At 39.8% G+C, this 21,653-nt stretch overlaps 1 long non-coding RNA gene across 1 annotated transcript; it reads left to right on the top strand.

Moving 5' to 3' along the window:
* The first annotated feature begins 4,067 nt into the window (after positions 1-4,067).
* On the top strand, positions 4,068-6,917 carry LOC144377590 (uncharacterized). The gene is made up of 3 exons (XR_013438581.1): positions 4,068-4,134; positions 5,837-5,899; positions 6,469-6,917. It is a non-coding gene; the product is annotated as an uncharacterized LOC144377590 (long non-coding RNA).
* Positions 6,918-21,653: the final 14,736 nt, after the last annotated feature.

Below are 21,653 nucleotides of genomic sequence, written 5' to 3'. Positions count from 1 at the left end.
GGACTGGCTGGGGGGATGGACAGCTGTTCACCCCTACAGCGCTGGTAATCGCCCCTCTACTGTGAGGATTGAAAAAACAGCCCTTTCTGGACCCACACCAGAGCTGCTGCCTATAATGGGGGAAACCGAGACAGATGGAGGAGAGGGGTGGCTTGGTTATCCACAGGGATGAGCCTCCCCCCACTGACTACCACCTCAATTTTAAGGTCTAGGAGTCCCCTAGAGTTGGAACCTGCTCTGGGAACAGGAGGCTAGTGAGGGCAGCCATGCTAAGGACTGACCTGCCTGCCACCTATAAGCCACAGGACCCGGAGGCCCTACAAGGAGCCAAGGAGCAGTCTGTGTTATAGGAGACTGGATTTTCTTCCTTCCTTTTCCCCACTTTTGTCCTCTCTTTCACCTGCTGAGCATACAAGAAACAGTACTGCGTCACTCCCACCATGAAACAGAGAATAAAATGCAGACAATGATGAGTAGGAAGCACAGAACCAGGTATATACACAGAGCAGGTGACTGCCCAGCCCAAGGATTCCTAGTTAAGGAGTTAGGGAAGGTCTGTGATTGGGTCTGATGCACACCTGTGCCGGGAGACAGCAAAGCAGACAGTAGGTAGGAAAGCACAGGCAAGAGACACCTTCTAGAAAATGTATCTGAGTTTGAGAGAGCAGTTATGAAAAGGGCTGCGGGAGCAACAACAAAGCAACTTGGGGGAAGCACCATCACCCTGACTAGGAAGTGCTATTCCGATTCTCGGGGGATCAGAATCATCAGTGCCAAAAACGTTCATTACAATCAAAGTGTCCTCTGTCAGGAAATAGGCGACTCCAGACAGCCCCTGGAGGAACATTAAACAGCCGACGGAGCAATGATAGTAAAAGTAAGTCAGAGCATTTCACCAGTTAATGATGAAATAAGTGCTAACGAGGATTCCAAGTTGTGTACACACCAAGTCCAAAATGTCTTAACAAAAATGTATGGGAAGAATCCTGCCTGGAAGGAAATGTCACAAAACCATTGTGCCTGCACAATGATCAGGACTAACGTTTCATTTCTTGCAGTCGCTTTTTTTTTTTTTATGATTTGGGGTTTTGTTTTTATTTGGTTTGGAGCGATTTTTGCTTGTTTTTTTTCAGTACTAGGAACTGAACCCAGGAACATCCTACTACCAAGCTATACCCCCAGCCTGTTTTTTAATTTTTTTGAGAAAGGGTCTCCCTAGGTGCAGAGGCTGGCCTTGAACTTGTGAATACCTCTATCTCTTCTTAGAAAGGCACTGATCTCTTCCTGAGCACCCCACCCTCATGACCTAATTATCCCCCAAGGGCCCCACTTTCAAATACCATCACCAGGGAGATAGGGTTTCAACAGATGGATTCACGGGGGAGATAAACATTCAATCCAGGGCACCTGAGTAATAAAAAGTCAGCATGTTTATACATGGATCTGTTGACAGTGGAGTAGGAAGAAGAGGAGGCGGTTCCCTTTCTCTTTATACTTCTTCGCCTCTATTTTGGAAAAAAAAATTATAATGAGCATGTTTTTATTTCAAGAATCAGTAAAAATCTGGGCCCTGTGGTGCACTCCTGTAATCATAGTGACTCAGGAGGCTGAGGCAGCAGGATTGCAAGTTCAAAGCCAGCTTTAACAACTTAGTGAGGCTCTAAGTAATTTAGGGAGACCCTGTCTCAAAATAAAAAGGGCAGGGGATGTGACTTGGAGGTTGAGTGTCTTGGGTTAAAAATAAATAAATAAATAAATCAGTAAAAATCAATCCAGATGGATTTAGTTAAAATATTTAACAGCAAGCTGAATGCCATGATACATGCCTGTAATCCCACTGACTAAGGAGGCTAAAGCAGGAGGAACACAAGTTGGAGTCCAGCTTTAACAATTTAGCAAGACCCTGTTGCAAAAGAAGTAAAAAAGGGTTGGAAATATAGTTTAGTGGTACAGATCCCTTGAGTTCCATCCCCAGCACCAAAATAATAAAATAACAGCAAATGACATTACGTTTGGAAAAATATTGAGTTGTCAAGTGCTTATGATTCCCCTTCTTCCTCAGTACAATGCCGTTCATGGCTACAGTGTCTCAGCACGGACAAATTACATTTCCTTTATTCTCAACCTTGTCTGCCCAATGGACTCAATGGGGAGCTTTAAAAACATATTGAGACCTGGCTCCCAATGCCAGGTAATCTGATTTAATTGATATGGAAGGAGGCCGGGACACTGGAACATTGAAGAGCTTTCAGAGAATTCTGATGTGCGGTCAAGTTTGCAAGTCACTCTAGTGCACCATCAACACACAGGAGTCTGGGGGTTCTATCCCCAGTCAAGCTTTTCCGCCTCTTGCTGGAACAGATGCTGAGCTGTGAGCCACTCTCTTCCATCTGACTGAATTTGGGATTTTTCTGAGGAAGTGACATCTAGGTTCTCTGCAGCATTGAGTGTGTTCTGTTGCTTGGGCTTCGTGCCTCTGACCCTTCTTCCTGTATTCCCCATTACTATGAATCTACATTTCTTCTTTCTCTATGTCACTCCTTTACCATGGTACTCTGGTGGTGAAAGGGGAAAGCACATGTGTTCAAGGTACCATTCTGACCGGGAAGCTCTTTCTCTCTTTTATAGGAGTAAGCGTGCTGGGAAGAATTGCAGACCTGGAGACATCAGACTTTCTCGTCCCCAATGGTTGAATTAAAAAAAAAATAGATATATTCATAAGGAAATTGGGCTGGGCTCTGTCCTAAGATAACTGGAGCAGGCATTGGTCATAGAAAGCTGATATTTATCAATGTTACCAATAACTATTGTAGTTGTCACAAAATTTGCCCCCCCTTCCATGGATGAGGATACCCAGAGTTACTCTCTTTTTTCTTCCACCTCACTGATCATCTTGGAGTGACAAAAACTAAACATCGAGAGGCTAGGTCCAGCACATGAGAGCAAAACAATCAGAGTATGGGTGTTTGGAAACACTAAATCCATCCAGAACCACAGTGAAGTTAGTGATCTCTGCTGCTCTAACACAAATCTTTCCTCATAGTCAGTCAGGAAGGGTTTTGCCCTAGTCCATTTCCCTGCCAGTCTGTGGCAAGCTTGGGAGAAAACAGAGTTGCCTCTAGGGATCAGAAGAGCAGCTTCTGCAGGGACAGGGCACAGTGGGGATAGGCTGTCAGTCAGCAACTGAGAACCACTAGATGGGCAGGTTGAAGAGATGGGAGGAGGGAAGGAGCAGGCAGCCACCTTCCCCTGGCCTTCACAAATCAGCAACGTCTGCCAGGGGCTGGGCCCCACTGCGCATCTGATAAGGTTGTTAAGCGGCCAGAACACCTGCCCAGCCATCTGGCACTCCAGACAGGGCCACCCAGGCCTCCTTACCCACCTCCTCAGACAGTGGGCTGCAGAGGTCCCAGAACACCTGCTGGGAAAATGAGGAGCCCCAAGTACTGAAAAGCAGGTTTCTGGGTTCCCAGATAATACTTTAGAAATATTTCTTTGTCTCATGGGAGGTGGCTCTCTAGCTGTGAGGCAGCCTCGGTGGGAGCTCCTGCTAAGGTTCCAGGTAGTTTAAACACATATCGTTGTGACCTCGTGGAGATAACAGAGTAATGTGGTGATAGGGGCTGGAACAGGGAGAGTTTAAACAAAACTGAATCCATATCGGGCTGAATCACAGCAGCAGCCCAGGGACCATTAATCATCTCAAATGCTGGGCTTCAAAAATTTATCTGCTGTACAATCACTTTTCCCCCTCCTCCTTGGGGCTCTGGAAACCATGATGTTTGGGGAGAAAACACAGTACCTGGTTTAGCAAATTGTGTTAGGCTCTATCTATGGCACGTGAACCATTAACATATACATTTAGCTGTGCCAATAGAATTCTGATTTGTGTTAAGGAAAACACTAATGGGGCTGCTGGAAGTTTTGTGTATTCTGGCTTTTATCATGGTAGGATGGTTCTGTAGGTATATGCACTTGGAAAATGTCATCAAACTGTATGCTAAAAGTGTTCTTTATATACCTACTCCATTATCCCTAATTCTTTCTTTTTTTCTTTATTTCAGTACTGAGGATTGAATCCAAGGGTGCTCGACCACCCATCACTTGGTTCTGGACCTGATCACCGTGGTCTGGGTGAGTGTGCATCTGCTGGACTTAAAGCCTAAGGCTTAAGACTTTTGAACTTAGCATGCAGAGGAAATGTTTGTCATTAGCCTATCATGATTAAGTGTGTTTTACAGTGCTTAGAATTAATCTAGAATTGTTTGCTGTGAATTAATTATGTTTATTGTAGTGCCTAGCATTAAGGATTGTCATTTTTTTTTATTAAGAACCTATAGAATGAAACTATATTGAGTAATTTGAGTGAACAAAGCATTGAAAGGGGCGAAAACACATGGACATTCTTTATTTCTCCCCTCAACTGCATGCGTCACAATTTTGCCCCTTCTCGACACTCAGGCTCTGGAGCCTGAGTGTAAACTGAGATTACAGGTGTAAACCACCATGCCTGGCTATAAATTTGGAAGAAAAAATGCTCAATTGAGAGTTGTCTTAAGCAACTCAGCAAGACCTTGCCTCAAAAAGTAAAAAAGACTTGGGTTATGGCTCAGTGATTAGGTGCCCCTGGGTTCAATCCTGGTAAAAAAGAAAAACAAAACCAAAAAAACGTCGGCCTCATCTGCGCATGTCATTTCCCAGCAGGCAAGCCTATGCTGTGGAGAACCACCACCTCCCCAAGATAGACCCCTTCCTTTATGAACCACTTCCATGTTCAAAACCATTCTCTCCGTATGAGCCTGCCTTTGCTTTCTTTTTATACCACCATTTGAATCCTCACGTTGCATTCCAAATATTTGAAGACAATCATGTCTTCCATCCTTGAAAGGAGTCTTCTTCAAGTTAAAGATCCTATATTTTTTCAACTGTTAGCTCAGACATGAGCCTAAAAAAATCCCTCTTGTCTTCTCCATGTTCCATCATGGAAGCAATAAGAGATGAAAATAAGATTTCATCTGTGAGAGATTTACAGACAGACCCTTAAAAACTCCTGGTTATTATCACGTTGGCTCCCACGTGCCGGTTTCAGGCCCTCCTCTGTGCTCTTCTCACCCTTTTCTCCATTCTGCACCGCCCCCCCTGCATCCCCCTCCAGGATTGATTCCTGATTCACACTAATTAGGCCCTGCTTGGACTGTAACAAGAATGAGAGCTTTGCCATTTTCTTTAAGGAAGCCATCTGAGAGGCCGACCTGCTGGTGGTTGCCAGGCAACCTTGAGGATGCTACAGGAAAGACAAACTCCTAAGTGCCACAGGGCAAGAGAGCCTAGTTAGCAACTATTGAGTATGAATTTCTGCTCTACCAGAAGGTGCAAGAAAGTTCTGGCTGATATTGGTTCTGATTGCTCCACTTTTTTTTTTTTTTTTTTTTTTTTTTTTTTTTTTTTTTAGTACTAGGCATTGAACCCAAGGGTGCTCTACCACTAGCTATATATCCCCAGCCCTTTTTATTTATTTATTTATTTTGAGACAGGGTCTCAATAAGTTGCTGAGACTGGTCTCAAACTTGCTATCTTCTTGCCTCAGCCTCTTGGGTCACTGAGATTACAGGCTTGTGCCATCATGCCAGGCTGTTCCACTATCTTTTTAAAGACTCTGTGTGTGTGTGTGTGTGTGTGTGTGTGTGTGTGTGAGACACATACTCAAAGGGAACTGGGAAAAAATAAAGTAGTGTAAGTCATTAGGTAGAGTAGTAAAAGCGGATACTATGGTGGCAGAATAATATATTGAAATATGGCACTTCATCTGTTTACCTTTTCTGCTCCCTTGATTCAGGGCAGGGCTTGCCATTCCTCACCTCAGAGCAGGGCAGAAAGCAGAAGTGAGGTGGAGGCCAAGGTAAGTCACAGAACAAGGGATGAGGAGGTTTGGAAGGAGAAGTGTGATACTGGGGCTGAGGGGCTGCCTGGGGTCTGGGAAGGAGAGAGGTCTGTGTGTCTCCCCTACCCAAGAGCCAGGACACTACCCCAGCAGTCTCCCCTTTCCCATAATGGAGCTGAATTCTTATTTGTATATATTTATGCATCTAGGTTATTTGTCAATAAAATATTACTTTAAAATACTACACTGAGATATCATTTTTCACCCATTAGGTTGGCAAAGAGCAAGTCATTTGATGATGCATTAGGTTAGTAAAGCTATAGAGGGAGAATCTCCTCTTACATATAGCAGATGAGGGCACATGTTGATAAAACCTCAGTTGGGAGCCAGCTCATTAATATCTGTGGGAATTGTAAATGCTCTTGCCCACTACCCAGAATTTCCATCTCCAGGAAGGAACTCCCCCCACCAAATAATACTTGCACCTGTATGAACACAGAGATGGTCTGCGACTTACCATGGTTTGAGAATGATATATATTCAATAGAAACTATACTCAGAATTTTGAATTTTGCTTTGTTTCCTAGGTTAGCAATTTGCAATAGGAGCCTCTCCTGTGATACTGGGCAGTGCAGCAAACCACAGCTCCTTCAGCCACGGGATCACCGGGGTGAACACCCCATCCTCTATGGTGCGCTGTGTTGCTAAACTGTGACTTTTTTGTTTGTTTGTTTGTTTGTTTTCACTACTGGGGATTGAAGCCAGGGGTGCTCTATCTTAGAGCTATATCCCCAGTCTTTTTTTATTTTTCAAGACAGGGTCTTACTAAGTTGCTATGGCTGGCCTCAAACTTGCAATCCTCCTGTCTTAGCCTCCTAAATTGCTGGGATTACAAGCATTTGCCAACACACCTGATTTTAGTACTTTTTCCATTTAGAAAATTTCCAAATTAAATTGTGGGTTTATCAGAACCTAACCCCACCAAAAATTGAGAAGCATCTGCATAATGCAGTGTCACATCACTGAAAGACCAAAAGACTGAAAACTAACTAAACATCCATCAATGGGATATTCTTACAGTAGAATTTATACCACAAAATGTTCTGCCACTATTAGATCTAATGAACAGACACTAAATACACTAATATGGAATGATCTCCAAGGTAGTTTTTTTATTGTTATTGTTTGTTTTGTTTTGTTTTTTAAATCAGGAACTAAACCCAGGGATACTTAACCATTAAGCCTCATCCTCAGCCCTTTTTATTTTTTATTTTGAGACAGGGTCTTGCTAAGTTGTTTAGAGCCTCACTAATTGGCTAAAGCTTGCTTGGAATTTGCGATCCTCCTGCCTCAACCTCCCCAGCAGTTGAGATTATAGGTATGCACCACCCCAAAATGTATTTTAAGTAAAAATATAAATTAAGGTATAGAACTATACCTATGGTATACTATAACTGGTATAAAAAAGGGCAAATAACATACAGAAATAATGATTATAGATGCATAAATATTCCTGGATAATAGTCAAGAAATTGATAACATTGTTTGCCACCAGAGAGAGAAAGTGGCAACCACAGACCAGGAAAATGATGGAGGTTATTCTTGATATAAATAGATAAAGGACTAGAAAGACACCTTGTAGCAGATTTTACCCCTGTGCTGGTATAGTAAACAGAAACCTTACAGTTATACTCTGTAGAGTGAACATGAAGCTATATTCATGTATTACCTGTGAAATTAAAACATTATTTTAAGAAATTATGTCTGTAGTAATACTTGTTGCAGACTAGACAATGTCTAACATCAGGGGACAGGAATTTGTTTTTTCCACTTTTTTTTTTTTTTTAATCGTGAAGACAGGAATTTGACAGGACACCAGGATATTGGCGTCATCTCAAAGCATCTCTCCAAGGTACTTATCAATGACAAAGGTAAAAATGACTTTAGAGTGGAGAAATCTGGCAGACATCATTTTAACCAAGTGAGAAAAGTTAATGACATCCCCAGTAATAAGATAGACACCATGTACTCTCTGAAATGATGTGCTGAGAAGGACACAATTTCTCTTCTGTAGTATTCTTCCCAATAATACATCGTATCAAAGTAACCAATGAGAAAACTCAAGTTGAGAGACACTCTACAAAATAACTGACCCCCATTTTGAATATTCCTTAAAATTCAAAGGTCATGAAAGACAAGGAAAGCATGAAGAACTGGAGCCGGTGATGCACTCAGTGTTTGAGCACTTGCCTAGCACATTGGAGGGCTTATGTCCAATCCCTAGTACAGAAAGAAAGAAAAAAAAAGGAAGGAAAGAAAGAAAAAGAAAGAAAGAAAGGAAGGAAGGAAGGAAGGAAGGAAGGAAGGAAGGAAGGAAGGAAGAAAGAAAGAAAGAAAGGAAGAAAGAAAGAAAGAAAGGTAGGCTCGGTGGCACACAGCTGTAATCTCAGTGGCTCAGGAGACAGAGGCTGGAAGATTGCAAGTTCAAAACCAACCTCAGCAACTTACACGGCCCTAAGCAACTTAGTGAGACTCTATATCTAAATTTAAAAATAAAATAAAATAAAAAGAGGCTGGGTTGTGGCTCAGTGATTAAGTGCCCCTGGGTTCAATCCCTGGTACCAAAAATAAATAAATAAAGAATGAATGAATGAACAACTGCCACAGATTGGAAACTTAAGAGATATGACCATTAAATGTATTGTGAGATCCTGGAGTCAGGGGAGGTTATTAAAATAAAAAATTAAAAATGGTGAAACTCAGGTAAAATCTGCAGTTTCATTAATAGTTTTATAAAGTTGCTCATTTTCTGACCTCTAAAATCAACTGATTGTTGTGTAAGTAGTTGACAGGATCAGCAAACAGATAACCATGAAATCGCTGTACTGTTATGTCAACTTTTCTGAGTCTAAAATGTCTTAAAAAGAAAGAGAGCATGCAAAAAGAAATATAGATATTCAACAGAAAGAATATTGGTGAAACATTAAAAAAAAAAAAAGAATCAGAAAAGCCCAATGACAGTGCTTTCAATACCTCTGTCCAGTGAGCAATGTCCTAACTTGAGGAAATGACTCAGCCCGCCAGGACTTTTATCCTATTGAGGAGATGGATGCTCAGGCTGCTTCTTGTTGCTGATAAACCCAACCTGATCTTTTATTAAATTGGGAGCCCTCTCACCACAAAGCCATGAAAAGCTAATTTCGGCTTTACTATAAATTACTGCAAATTCTGAACCTGCTTGGAATGCCTGCCCGTGCCTTGAACTCACCCATGCCTGGCTCTCTGACCAGATAGCAGCCCTCTCTGAAACTTTAGTGACACCTCATAAATATTGACCTTCCCTGGCCAGACAACAACCCTCTCTGAGGCTCTAATGGTCTTCATAAATTCTGATGTTGGGGCCAGCAAAAAATGTAAACTACCATTAGTGTGATGCTTGTCAGAGTTCTGTTATCTGTAACCCCCCTTTTGTGTAACTTTCTGGGCTATAAAGCTGGGCTGTAGGAAAGCTGGGGCTGCTGTCTTGTTCCTGCCGTTTTGGGAGGAAAAGGCAGTCCGGCCGGTCGAAATAATAAGCTTGCTTTAATTTGATTTTAATTGGAGTCAGTGGTCTTTTCTTGCGTCCTGGTCTAACATTGCCTTCTTTAGGAAAGCTCCAGGCCTTACTTAAATTTCACCAACCAATCATTTGGACCCATATATAGGGAGAAATATGCCCTGTCTCCTTGGAAGATTTCTTTTAAATCATGCATTTTCAACAGCCTCTAGGAGCTCAGTGAATATGGGTCCACATCTGAGGTCTGCTGTGGTTCTGGACCTGCCATCACTATCGTAACGCTGTGTGATGTGATGCTGGGGAAGCCTCTGGAAAGCCCCTGACCCCCTTCCTTCAGCATCAAACATTTATCAGCACACACTGCATGCCAGGTACTATCACGTGCTGGGAATGTAGTACTGAACAAAACAGAATCTCGACTGCACACTGGCTTCAGGCCAGCTGGGGACATGGACTAGGAAAGAGGTAAATTAAACACCCTATGAACCATGGCGAGGAAAATCCCACAGAGCCATGGAAATACATGGCAGGAAGACCTAACTTCAAACTGGGGGTGAGGAAAGGCAAACCAACCTCTCCACATGCCTTTCCATCTGAACCTCAGCAGTTTAATGGGTGGGGGTGGGGCGGGTGGAGAATGGAGCTTGAGACAGAAATAAAGATGCCCATCATTTTGGGACGCAAGTCTTCTCTCTGGAGGACTAGTCCCCAAAACCTTCCAGGGCAGGGCTTCATTTCTTGAAGCCAGGGAGGATTGGTTGTTTTGAGGTAGGTCACTAGGGGCCCATAAGGGTAGGAAGCTTTATGAACAGAATATACATACTTCTCCTCTACTAAGAAGGTGTTGAGAGGGAAGGTGTGAAGTGGGACAGGTCCTCATGGCTCCCAGTTCATTGTCTTCCCTAGCCTACCTCCAAGGCTCAGCCTTCACCACTCACCTGCTTTGCTTTCTCTGTCTCTATCCACCTGCCTCCATTTTAGATCCAAAGCTTTGTGATGGAGCTCTGCTTTTGACCAATTTCCACAGGAAGAAGTTGTCTTAGGCTTTAGAGGCATAATCTCCAGCATGTTGTTTTGGCCTGGGGAGAGGTTTAGAACTCAGAAAATTCTGGTTTCAATTATATCTTTGCCAGTACCTAGCTTTGCACATTTCTTTAACTCTTCAAGCCTCAAATGCTACATCAGTCAAATGAAGAAAATAGCATACAATACATAGGTTGATCGTGAGAATTTAGTGAGATTTATTTAACAAACATTTATTGGACACCAATATGAGAGTGCAGGCCACAGCAGATGCAAGTTCCTTCCCAGGTTCAAAGGACTCTGCATACGTTTTTGGTTACCTTTTCTGGGCTCTGTAGTCAGGGGCAGCCTCATGCACTTGGGTAGTCACACAGGACTCTGTGCTAGCAGGGCTCCACCTTTGATTTAATGTTCTGTGGTCATCATATTGAAATTACTATTAATTTATAAACAAAGAGGCCCATTTTATTTTTCCTTAGGCCCCACAAATTAGGTAGCCATTTCTTCCCATAACTACTCTGATATTGATGTCATAGACAATTATAAGGGCTATTCCTATCAAAACTGATAACAATAATATTAGTCAAGATGAGTTAAAAATAGATTTACAGGACTGGGGCTGCGGCTCAGTGGTAGAGCGCTCGCCTGGCTCATATGAGGCACTGGGTTTGATCCTCAGCACCACATAAAAATAAAGGTATTGTGTCCATCTGCAATTAAAAAATATTTATTTTAAAAAATAGATTTACTTCCAAGATAGGTTCACTGTGAATTCTACCAATAGTTTATCTTCCTTCCTTTTTTCTTTCTTTTCTTTCTTTTTTGTATTTGTTTTTGAAGGTCCTGGGGATTTAACCCAGGGTTGCTTTGCCATAATGAGCTACATCCCCAGCCCTTTTCTTTTTTCCTTTTCTTTCTTTCTTTCTTTTTTTTTTTTTTTAATTTAGAGACAGAGTCCTGCTAAATTGCTGAGATCAATGTGGAATCTGTAATTCTCTTGCCTCAGCCTCCTAAGCTGCTGGGATTACAGGTGTGCACCATCCTGCCAGGCTTTAAATTTTTTTTTTTAATTTCTCTTGTCTTATCATATTAACTTCTAGTATGATGTTGAAAAGGAGTGGGAAGAGCCCAGAAAGAAATCCACATGAATATAGTCAACTGATCTTTGAAAAAGGAGCAAAGACAATACAGAACAACAAAGGAAATCTTTTCAATAAATGATGCTGGAACAAATGGACATCCATATATAGAAAAGCAAATTTAGACACAGACCTTGATAAGATGACTTTATTAAAATTAGGGGCGTCTGCTCTATCTAAAGGAGTTTAGAGAATAAGACAAGCTACAGATTGGGAGATATTTGCAAGTAACATATTTGATAAACAACCATTATCCAAATGTGCAAAGAAGTTTTTTGTGCAAAGAATTTTTAAGACTCAACAATAAGAAAATAGTGTAATTTAAAAATGGATTAAGGAGAGAGGGAGGGAAGGAAGAAGGGAATAAAATAAATAAAAATGGTTCAAACACCTAAACAGACTCCTCATTGAAGTAGACATATAAATGGTAATTAAGCTTATAAAAGATGCACCACGCCACATGTCATTAGGGAAATGCCTATAAAAACAACAAAAAAACACCACTACTTGCCTGTTAGAATGACCAAAATCCCAAACGCTGACAATACACCATGCTGTGGAGGATGTGGAACAACAGAAACCCTCAGTCACTGCCGGTGGTAAGGCAACATGGTACAGCCATGAGCCACGCATGGTGGCGGCAGGCCTGTAAACTCAGCTACTTGAGAGGAAGAGGCAGGAGAATTGCAAGTTAGGAAGACCCTGTCTCAAAACAAACCAACTAATAGGACTGGAGATAAAGTTCAGTGGTAAAGCACCCTTGGATTCAATCCCCAGTACTGAAAACTACAGGGGGTATGGCCACTTATAACCAAGTTACTAAACATACTCTTACCATGTGATCCATCATATTCCTTGGTATTTACTCAAATGAAATATATATCCACATAAAAATCTGTACACAGATGTTTATAGTAGCTTTATTCATAATTGCCAACACTTGGAAGCAACCAGGTGTGGTGGTACGTGCCTGTAATCCCAGTGACTCAGAAGGTAGAGTATTGCAAGTTTGAGGCCAGCCTCAGCAACTTAGCAAGACCCTGTCTAGGGATGTAGCTCAGTGGTTAGGTGTCCTTGGGTTAAATCCCCGGTACCCAAAAACAAAAAACAAAAGATGTCCTTCAATAGGTAAGTGGATACATAAATTGTGTTACAACCAGATGGTGGAATATTATTTTGCACTGAATAATGAAGCCTTAAAAAGAAGTGAGCTATCAAGCTATGAAAAGATATGGTGGAAACTATATAAAGGTATTGTGTCCATCTACAACTAAGTAAAAGAAGCCAATTTGAAAAAGCTTCATACTGCTAGTCATGGTGGCCCACACCTGTGATCCCGGAAGCTCAGAAGCTAAGGCAGGAGGACAACAAGTTCAGGGCCAACTTAGCAACACCCCCAGCAACTTACTGAGACCCTGTCTCAAAATAAAAAGTAAAAAGGGCTTAGCTCATTATGTTGATTGTGGGGAAGGCTATGCATACCAGAGGGCAGGGTGTGTTGAGAACTCTACTTTCTGCTCCAATTTGCGGTAAACCTAAAACTGCTCTGAAATACAGATTCTATTTAAAAGGGGGAAAAGATTTACATCCACTACTAATTTTGAATTGTCGAATGGGGATACTGTCATGATTGTCACAGCAGGAGTCTCTACCTCATCTTCTAAGAAATTACATATGATAAAGGGGAAAAAAGAGGAAGCAAAGGGAACAGATCAAATTGTGTGTCTCTGTGTGTATATTTGCCATAAATTACAAACCTCCAGTTCACCTCTGTTTCTCCTGCAGTTAAAAACACATGAAGGTCACCGAGCCTCAGAGCCTAGAGCAAGAACACATTTGTTAGAGAAAGGAAATGTTATTTTAGAATGAAATCCTAACCAAGGTGCCCAGAGCTGTGAAACACAATCCTATAAAGCTAAACGTTTTTGGAGGACTTAACCAGGTTTCCACTGATGATAGGAAAACAATGATTTTATTGATATTTTCCCAGGAAACTGGTTTCTCCCAATCAAGTTGACAGGCTGACTCCATCTTCATGACAGTAGATAAGGATCGGAAGCTCTGGGTATCAGGGCTGCATATCTCCCACCCCTGCACATATTAATGAATCAATTACTTTTCCCAAAGGCAGGACAGCCCTTTCTTAGAGGTGAGTCTTAGAGGTCTTCTTATCCCAAGAATGTCAGAAACTCACTTTTCTCAAACTTCAGTGGCAAACTGATGACTCTCACAAGCTGCTTTGGATTGCTGCTGCCTCTGGCATTTTCCATTAAAAGGCTACTCTGATGGATAGTGTTGTGGCCTGCCAGGGGAGTGATTTATGTTCACCTCCTTCCCTGGCCAAGTGGCCTTTCTCTGCCCTGCTTGGAACACCCTGGGGAAACGTGAAGGGGAAATTGAATACCTTCTCCTTATCTGTAACCTAATTCAAAATTAGTATGAGCTAGAGTTCTAAATCTCAGACGGAGTCATTCTTAGCTCATTATGTTTTGGCCATTTCATTTTATGTGATAACAATGGTATCCAGCATTAAGCTGAATTTACAGTTCTCAAAGGGCTCTCTTGTGTAGGAGCATACTTAATTGTCACCAAAAGCCTATCAGGTGGAAAATGAAGGGTCACCATCCTCTTCTGGGTGAAGAAGACCTGTGAGACAGAGGTTAAAGGACTCCCCAAGAACAAACACCAATTTCTACCATTGTGCAGAGACTGCATGGACTTTTTCAAAGTAAATTATTATTAAGTATATTGAGAATACTTAAAATACAGAAAATATTTTAAAAAGCCACATGTCTAATGATTGTTAACAGATGCTTCAGGTTTTGTTTTTGTTTTGACTTTTGGGTACCTGGCATTGAACCCAGAGGTTCTTAACCACTGAGCCATGTCACAGCCTTTTTTTTTTTTTACTTGGAGACAAGTTCTCACTCAGTAGCTTAGGGATTTGTTAAGTTTCTGAGGCTGGCTTTGAACTATGGTACTCCTGCCTCAGCCTCCCCTGTCACTGGGATTATAGGTGTGCACCATTGCGCCAGCTGAATTTTTTTGTTTGTTTTTAAACAAGAAAAGAAATGAGCTGGTCCTGGTGGCACATGCCCAAATCTCAGCTATTGTGGAGACTGAGGCAGGAGGATCACAAGTTCAAGGCCAGCCTGGGTAGCTGAGACTTTGTTTACATACACTGAATCTTAGGCTTTTTTTTTTTTTTCCCCCTGGTGGTGCTGGGGATAAAACCCATCACTGAGCCACATCTCCAGTTGACTCTTAGGCTTTCATCAAATATAAAATTTTCAAATATTTTCTCTCATTCTGTGAGTTGTGTTTGCATTTTCTTGCTAGTGTCCTTGAAACACAAAATTTTAAGTTTTGATTAACATTTTCTTTGGTTGCTTATACTTGAAGAGTCATTTAAAAAATGATTGCTTAATAATATCACAAAGAGTTCCCCCTGTTCTAAGAGTTCCCCTATTGGGGCTTTGATCTATTTTGAGTAAATTTGTGTATATGGTGTGACTTTCAGGTCCAAATTCATCCATTTGTAAATGAATATCCAGTTCCAGCACCATTTACTGAAGCAACTCTTCTTTCTGGGGTTGTGGCAGATTGGTAAAGGGCTCACCTAGCATGTGTGAGGCACTGGGTTGCATCCTCAGCACCACATAAAAATAAATAAAATAAAGTTATTTTTCTTAAAAAAGTCAATTAACCTTAAATTTTTTTTCTGAACACTTGATTTTATTCCATTGATCTATATGTTTATCTTTATGTTAGGATCATTCACTCTTGTTTTCCAATAAGGCTCATTTATTTATCTTTGTGCTTGTTTGTTTTGCAGTGCTGAGGATGAAACCCAGGGCCTCATGCATCCTAGGCAAGTCTTTACCACTGAGTTACACCCCAGCCTTTTTAACCTCTTATTTTGAGACATGGCCTCGCTGAATTACTGAGGCTGGCCTCCATGATTACTTCTGTATTCATGGGTGTGCACCACCTGAAATAAGGACAATTTGATATCTTCATAGTCTAATCCAGTATTGTGGTGACCAGAAGAGGTCACATTCCTGATCTTAAAGAGAACGGTTCTCCAATTTCACTGTTTTGTGTGGTGCTGTGACTAGATGCCCTTTATTAAGGACAGGCAATTTCCTTTCATTCCAGATTGGCTAAGGGTTTTATCTTAAATTAATATGTATTCTTATCAAATGCTTTCTAGATTTGTTCAGTGTTCATGAGATTCTTTTCCCTTTTAATCTATTAAAGTCGATTTAATTTACATGAATAGATTTCTAAATGCTAACAATACCTGGAATAAGCCTTACTTGTGTATTTTGTGAATTTGGCTTATTAAAATTTATTTAGGATTATTTACATCTATATTTCTAAATAGATTGGACTACACATTTGTTTCCCATATTTCTTATTATTTATCCTCCTTCCTTCCTTTCTTCTTCCCTCCCTCTTTCTTTTTTCTTTCTTTCTCTGTGTGATTTGGTAATATAGACATACTCTGTTTCTCAAATTTATGTTAGAATTTGCATACAAAACTATCTCAACCTGGAAATATGTGTGTTTAAGGGTGGTGATGGTATATTTTTGTTAAAGATTGATTAATTTTAATCACTATAGGCCTATTAAGATTATATATATGTTTATATATTTGTATTTATGTTTATTTTACCCGAAATTGAACTCAACCGTGCTTTACCACTGAGCTACCTCTCCAGTTCAATTTTTATTTTTCATTTTAAGACAGGGTCTCAGTGAGTTGCTGAGACTGCCCTTGAACTTGGGATTCTCTTGCCTCAGCCTCCCAAGTCACTGAGATTACAGGTATTCTACCACACCCAGCATAAGATTTTCTATATATTCTTGAGTTACATTTGTTAATTTACATTTTTCTATAAAATTGTCCACTTAAAGTTTCAAATGTATTGGAATAAAGCTTTTCATTGTAATCAATTACCATTTTAAAATCTTTACTATTTCTATAGATATGATCTTCTTTGCTGCTGCTTCTTCCCAACACCACCTCCCTCCCCAGTACTGGGATTGAATCCAGGAGCGTTCTACCAATAAATCACATCCCCAGCTCTTTTTATTTTATTTTGAGTCAGAATCTTGATAAGTTTCTGAAAACTGGCCTTGAATTTGAGATCCTCCTGCCTCAGGCTTCTGAGTAGCTGAGATTACAGCTGTGCCTGGCTTATAGCTGGCTTTTTATTCATTCATACATTCATTCATTCATTCATTCATTCATAGTATTGGAGTTTGAACCTAGGGCCTTGTGCATACTAAGAAGCTAGCTACATCTGTAAGCTACATCTCTTAACTCAGCTGGCTTTTAAAATCTCTCAAAATTTCTGATTTTGAACTGAAAAAAGCTAGTGCACTTAAATTTATCACGTTTAGTAACATTAAAATTACTTCTATCATTTCATTTATTGTTTTCTATTTACCTTGAGTTTTGTTTTACCTCCTTTTTCTTTTCAATGTCCCACTTGATTTAATCCCTTTTCTTCATATATTATTATTATTATTATTACTACTACTACTACTACTACTACTACTACTACTACTACTACTACTATTTTGATATGGGGGATTAAACCCAGGAGTGCTTTACCACTGAATCACATCCCCAGCCCTCTTTTTATTTTTTATTTTGAGACAGGGTCTTCTGCTTAAGACCTTGCTTAGTTACTGAGGCTGACTTTAAACTTTTAATCCTCGTACCTCAGCCTCTGGAGCCCCTCGGATCACAGGCGTATACCACCATGCCTAGTTACATTCTAAAATATTAACATGCACATTTGATTTATTGCAATTTAAAGTTCATAGTTGTAAAACATTCTAGAATAAAACATGGAATTTAGAATGCAAGCTCTATAGCTCCATTTCTACATGGTCTATGTGACACTGATTTGTTAAAATATTTTGAGACTTACTGTCTAGTATTTTGGCTCCACCTCCAAAGTTAGACATGATTATTATATTTTTATAGTCTGTGCATTTTTTTGATTTATCAGTCTATTTTCAAGTTTCCAATCTAATTATAATTTCTTTCATTTCATTCTTTCTTTTTGGGTTCCATTTTCTGACTCTCAAAGTCCATCCTTTTGCTGGGCATGGTGGCCCAACCAGTGAGTTGGGAGGCTGAGTCATGAGGCTGGCAAGTTCAGGGCCAACAGGGCCGGCCTGGACAACATAGCAAGACCCGGTCTCAAAATTTTAAAATACAAAAGGCTGGGGCTGTAGGTCAGTGATAGAACATCCCTGGGTTCAATCCCCAGTACCTACCCCACAAAAAGAAAGAAAGAAAGAAAAAGCCCATATTTTTATGGCTTTTGCTTTGAAAAAGAGTGCTAAATTCTCTATAATTAGGTTACTTAAGTCTGTATTTGAAATTTGCTTTTAAATTTATTGTTTTCCAGACTTGTGGATTTCTTTAACCTGAAGGGTCAGGTATTCGTTTTTTGTTTTATTTTGACTTTTAAGGCAGTTGGACTATACTGGTTAGTGCTTATCCATATTGTCGTTTTTGTTTTGTTTCTGTGATACTGGTGAATAAATCCTGGACTCTTTACCACTAAGCTACATCCTCATCACCCCTGACCTTTTAAAAAAAAATTTATTTTGAGACAGGGTCTTGCCAAGTTGCTCAGACTATCTTCCTGCCTCAGTCTCCCTGTTGTTGGAATTACAATTGTGCACCTCTATGCCTGGCTGTCTGTAGAGTTTTTGATGTGGTAACAGATACTTAGGTTTACCCAATTTACATCCAGAGTCTGTTTAGTGAATTTTTAACCTCAATATATTTTCTGGACAATCACACATGGATAAGATATGGGGCGATCCTTATTCCTTTAGCCTACACAGCTTTGCTGTGCCTGTTATGAACGCATAACTCTGGAGTCCCCATCTCCTTCAGGGCAAATTTCTGATCACTTTGAGTTCCCAAGGGGCATGATTCTCAAAGACCACTCCATGGAAGCACTCATTGATGACAGAGTGGATCTTCCTCTTCTTGACCCCTTCTTCAAGGGAGCCATTCTTCCAGGTTCAAGTTGGAAGAAACACTGTGAAAGGTGGTCAGGTTTTGGAATTTTAATAAATTCTGAAACATTCTTAACCATGGTCATTTCTATATTGCTCCTTCCTCATCTCTTTATTCTCTCCTTTGTAATACCTGTTAGAAATACCTTGGTCCTTCTCATTTACTCATTCTTGCCTCTTACTGTCTGATATTTCCCATCAATTTATCTCTCTGCTAAATTCAAGATAATTTCTTTTTTCAAATTTTTTTATTCATTCTTTTCAGTTATACAAAATTATAATTTTGGTATAATTATACAAGTATGGAATATATCTTATTCTAATTAGGACTCCATTCTTGTGGATATACATGATGGTGAGAATCCTAATTCTCTCGTCTGCTGTGATTAGTCAGCTGTTTAACTCATCCATTAAGCTTCATTCGTTTAAATTCTTTTTCTCTCTAATTTACATATTACTTTAAAAATGCATCAGCTGCTGTTTCATTATGGATTCTGTTCCTTCTGGTTTTTGTTGTGGATATTTTGACACTGGGATTGAACCCAGTGGTGCTTTATCATTAAGCTATATCTGTAGTCCTTTTTATTTTTTATTTTGAGACAGAGTCTCACTAAGGTTGCTGAGGCTGGCCTCAAACTTGTAATCTTCCTGCCTTAGCCTTCCAGTTGCTGAGATTCCAGGCATGCACCACTGTACCCAGCTATTCCTTCCTTTTATGAAGCTTATTTTTTAAGCATATACTTGGCCCTCTATATCTATGGGTTCCACATCCATGAATTCAGCTAACTATGAATAAAAATATTTGAAAAAAATTGTATCTGTATTGAATAGCTTTTCTTTCCCAGAAACAATATAGTATACAACTATTTACTTAGCATTTGCTTTGTATTCTGTATTATAAGTAATCTGGAGATAATTTAAAGTACATGGGAGGATATTATGAGTTATATACAAATATTATACCATTTTAATAAGGGCTTGGGCATCTGCAGATTTTTGTGTCCTCAGGGGTTCTGAAACAAATCTCCATGGATACCTAGGGATGACTGTATTTATATTTAGACTTTACTGATTGTCTCTCTATCTGAAGTTCTTTGGAAATCCTTTATACAGTGTCTGATGGTGCTCATTCATAGCTATCATGGTCTTATTTTAAAACTGTAGCCACAGTTTTGCATTTGCCTTTATGGAATTCAGAGATTTACCTGCCCCTACCACAGATTTGAGTCTAATACCTCTGTTGGGGTTTTTGCACCAAGACATGCTCTCAATTCAGACCTCCACCAAGGCTCAGTCTTGGAGTTTTATTTCCCATGGGGAAACATAAAATAATCTACATCCAGAGTCTGAGTTATTAGAAGTTTCCTTACTGGTTCTCTGGGTCCATGGATCCAACTGTTCTTGCTCCATTTTTCTTAAGAGATCAGCTATTCTTCACAACACAGATGCTGGCACAGATACATCATCAATCTAGCTATGCTAGGTTAATGCTAGTGCCTTGGTTCTAACTTTTTGCCTTCTTTTTACCTTTGGCCACCCTGTCTGCAAGCTAAAACTTAGGCCCCTGGATCTCAAAATATATAGTACTTACTTAATGTCACTTAACTGCAAGCTTAAAAAATGTTACAATGATATATATATACATACACACACACACACACACACACACACACACATATATATTACATTATATATAATGTACATTTTATATGTGTGTGTGTATATATATATATCATACATTTTAGTCTCAGCTTGGTGATAGTAGTAGATGGGGCCTCGTAGAAGGTCTTAGGTCACTGGGGGCAAGCCCTTGAAGGGAATATTGAGACTCTAGCTCCTCTTCCTTTCTCTTTGTTTCTGGCCACTATGGAGTGGTAAGTTTTGCTCCCACTGTGCATGAGCCCTGGTGTGCTGTCTCACCACAGCCCCAGAGGCAGCATTGCCAATCAAACATGGATTGAAACATCTGAAACTGTAAGTCAAAATGAACTTTCCTTCTTTTTAAATTGATCGTCTCAGGTATTGGTTACAGTAACAGAAAGGAGGAGCATTGTTACTTCTAATTAAGCTGCCTTTTTCCTATGAGGAGGGAGTGTCTAGAAGTCAAATTATGGATGAATCCATCACTTACCAGCTGTGTGGCTTCTGGCAAATTACTTAACCAGAGATTAAACAATTGTGTAATTAAATGATGTAACATCTAATTCAGGGTTTTTTTTAGTAGTAGCTATCATAAAGTTATACGAAACACTGTATGTAAGAGCATAAAAAATGTGAAATGTCACTATAAAAATGTAAGGAAAATATTATTATTAACATATCATTATTATTAATTCGAGTTTGGAAGGAAATGTGATGGAAAAATAGATGCCAGGAACAGAAGCAAGCTTATTGGAGAGAAGGACAGCTGGGTTGATGGTGTATCTGAGTTGACTAACAACCAAATGTCCCTTATCAGCTTTTTGCTGATAAACTCAAACCATCTCATGGTCACCAAATACCCCAGGAAAGATCTGAAATGACCTGCACAGTTCTTAGACCCAGCCTCCACACCTGTCCTGATTATGTCCATCTGGAACAGCACTAGATAAGTAATAGATGCCTGACAAACACCTTCTACTCCCCTATTTCTATCATATTACACTTTTAATTATAGAAACTACATGATCATATTTCAGAAAATTTGGGAAACATGATAAAAGGAAAAAATTTTAAAGCCATCTGTAATCTCTGTATTTTAGCAGAAACTTTATCACACTCTGATGTATCTCTCTTGTATTTTTTTAATGTAATCGAGCTTTTGAAAATTTTAAAGCCATTATTTTAATCACAACTATGGAGGTAGTTCTGTATTCTACTCATTTCTTTCTTTGACATTTTATGATGCCTATTTTCTCTATTCATGTTTCAGCATTTTAGAGTTGGTAGAATATTTTATCCATTCAATAGCTGATATGCCAATCCCTTATTGTTGGATATTAATGTTGCTTCTGCTTTTTCT

Source organism: Ictidomys tridecemlineatus, chromosome 5 (genome assembly GCF_052094955.1).
Source record: "Ictidomys tridecemlineatus isolate mIctTri1 chromosome 5, mIctTri1.hap1, whole genome shotgun sequence".
In the NCBI taxonomy this organism is placed as follows: Eukaryota; Metazoa; Chordata; class Mammalia; order Rodentia; family Sciuridae; genus Ictidomys; species Ictidomys tridecemlineatus.
Note: the sequence above shows the minus strand (reverse complement) of the source record. Positions and strands in the feature narration are given on the sequence as shown.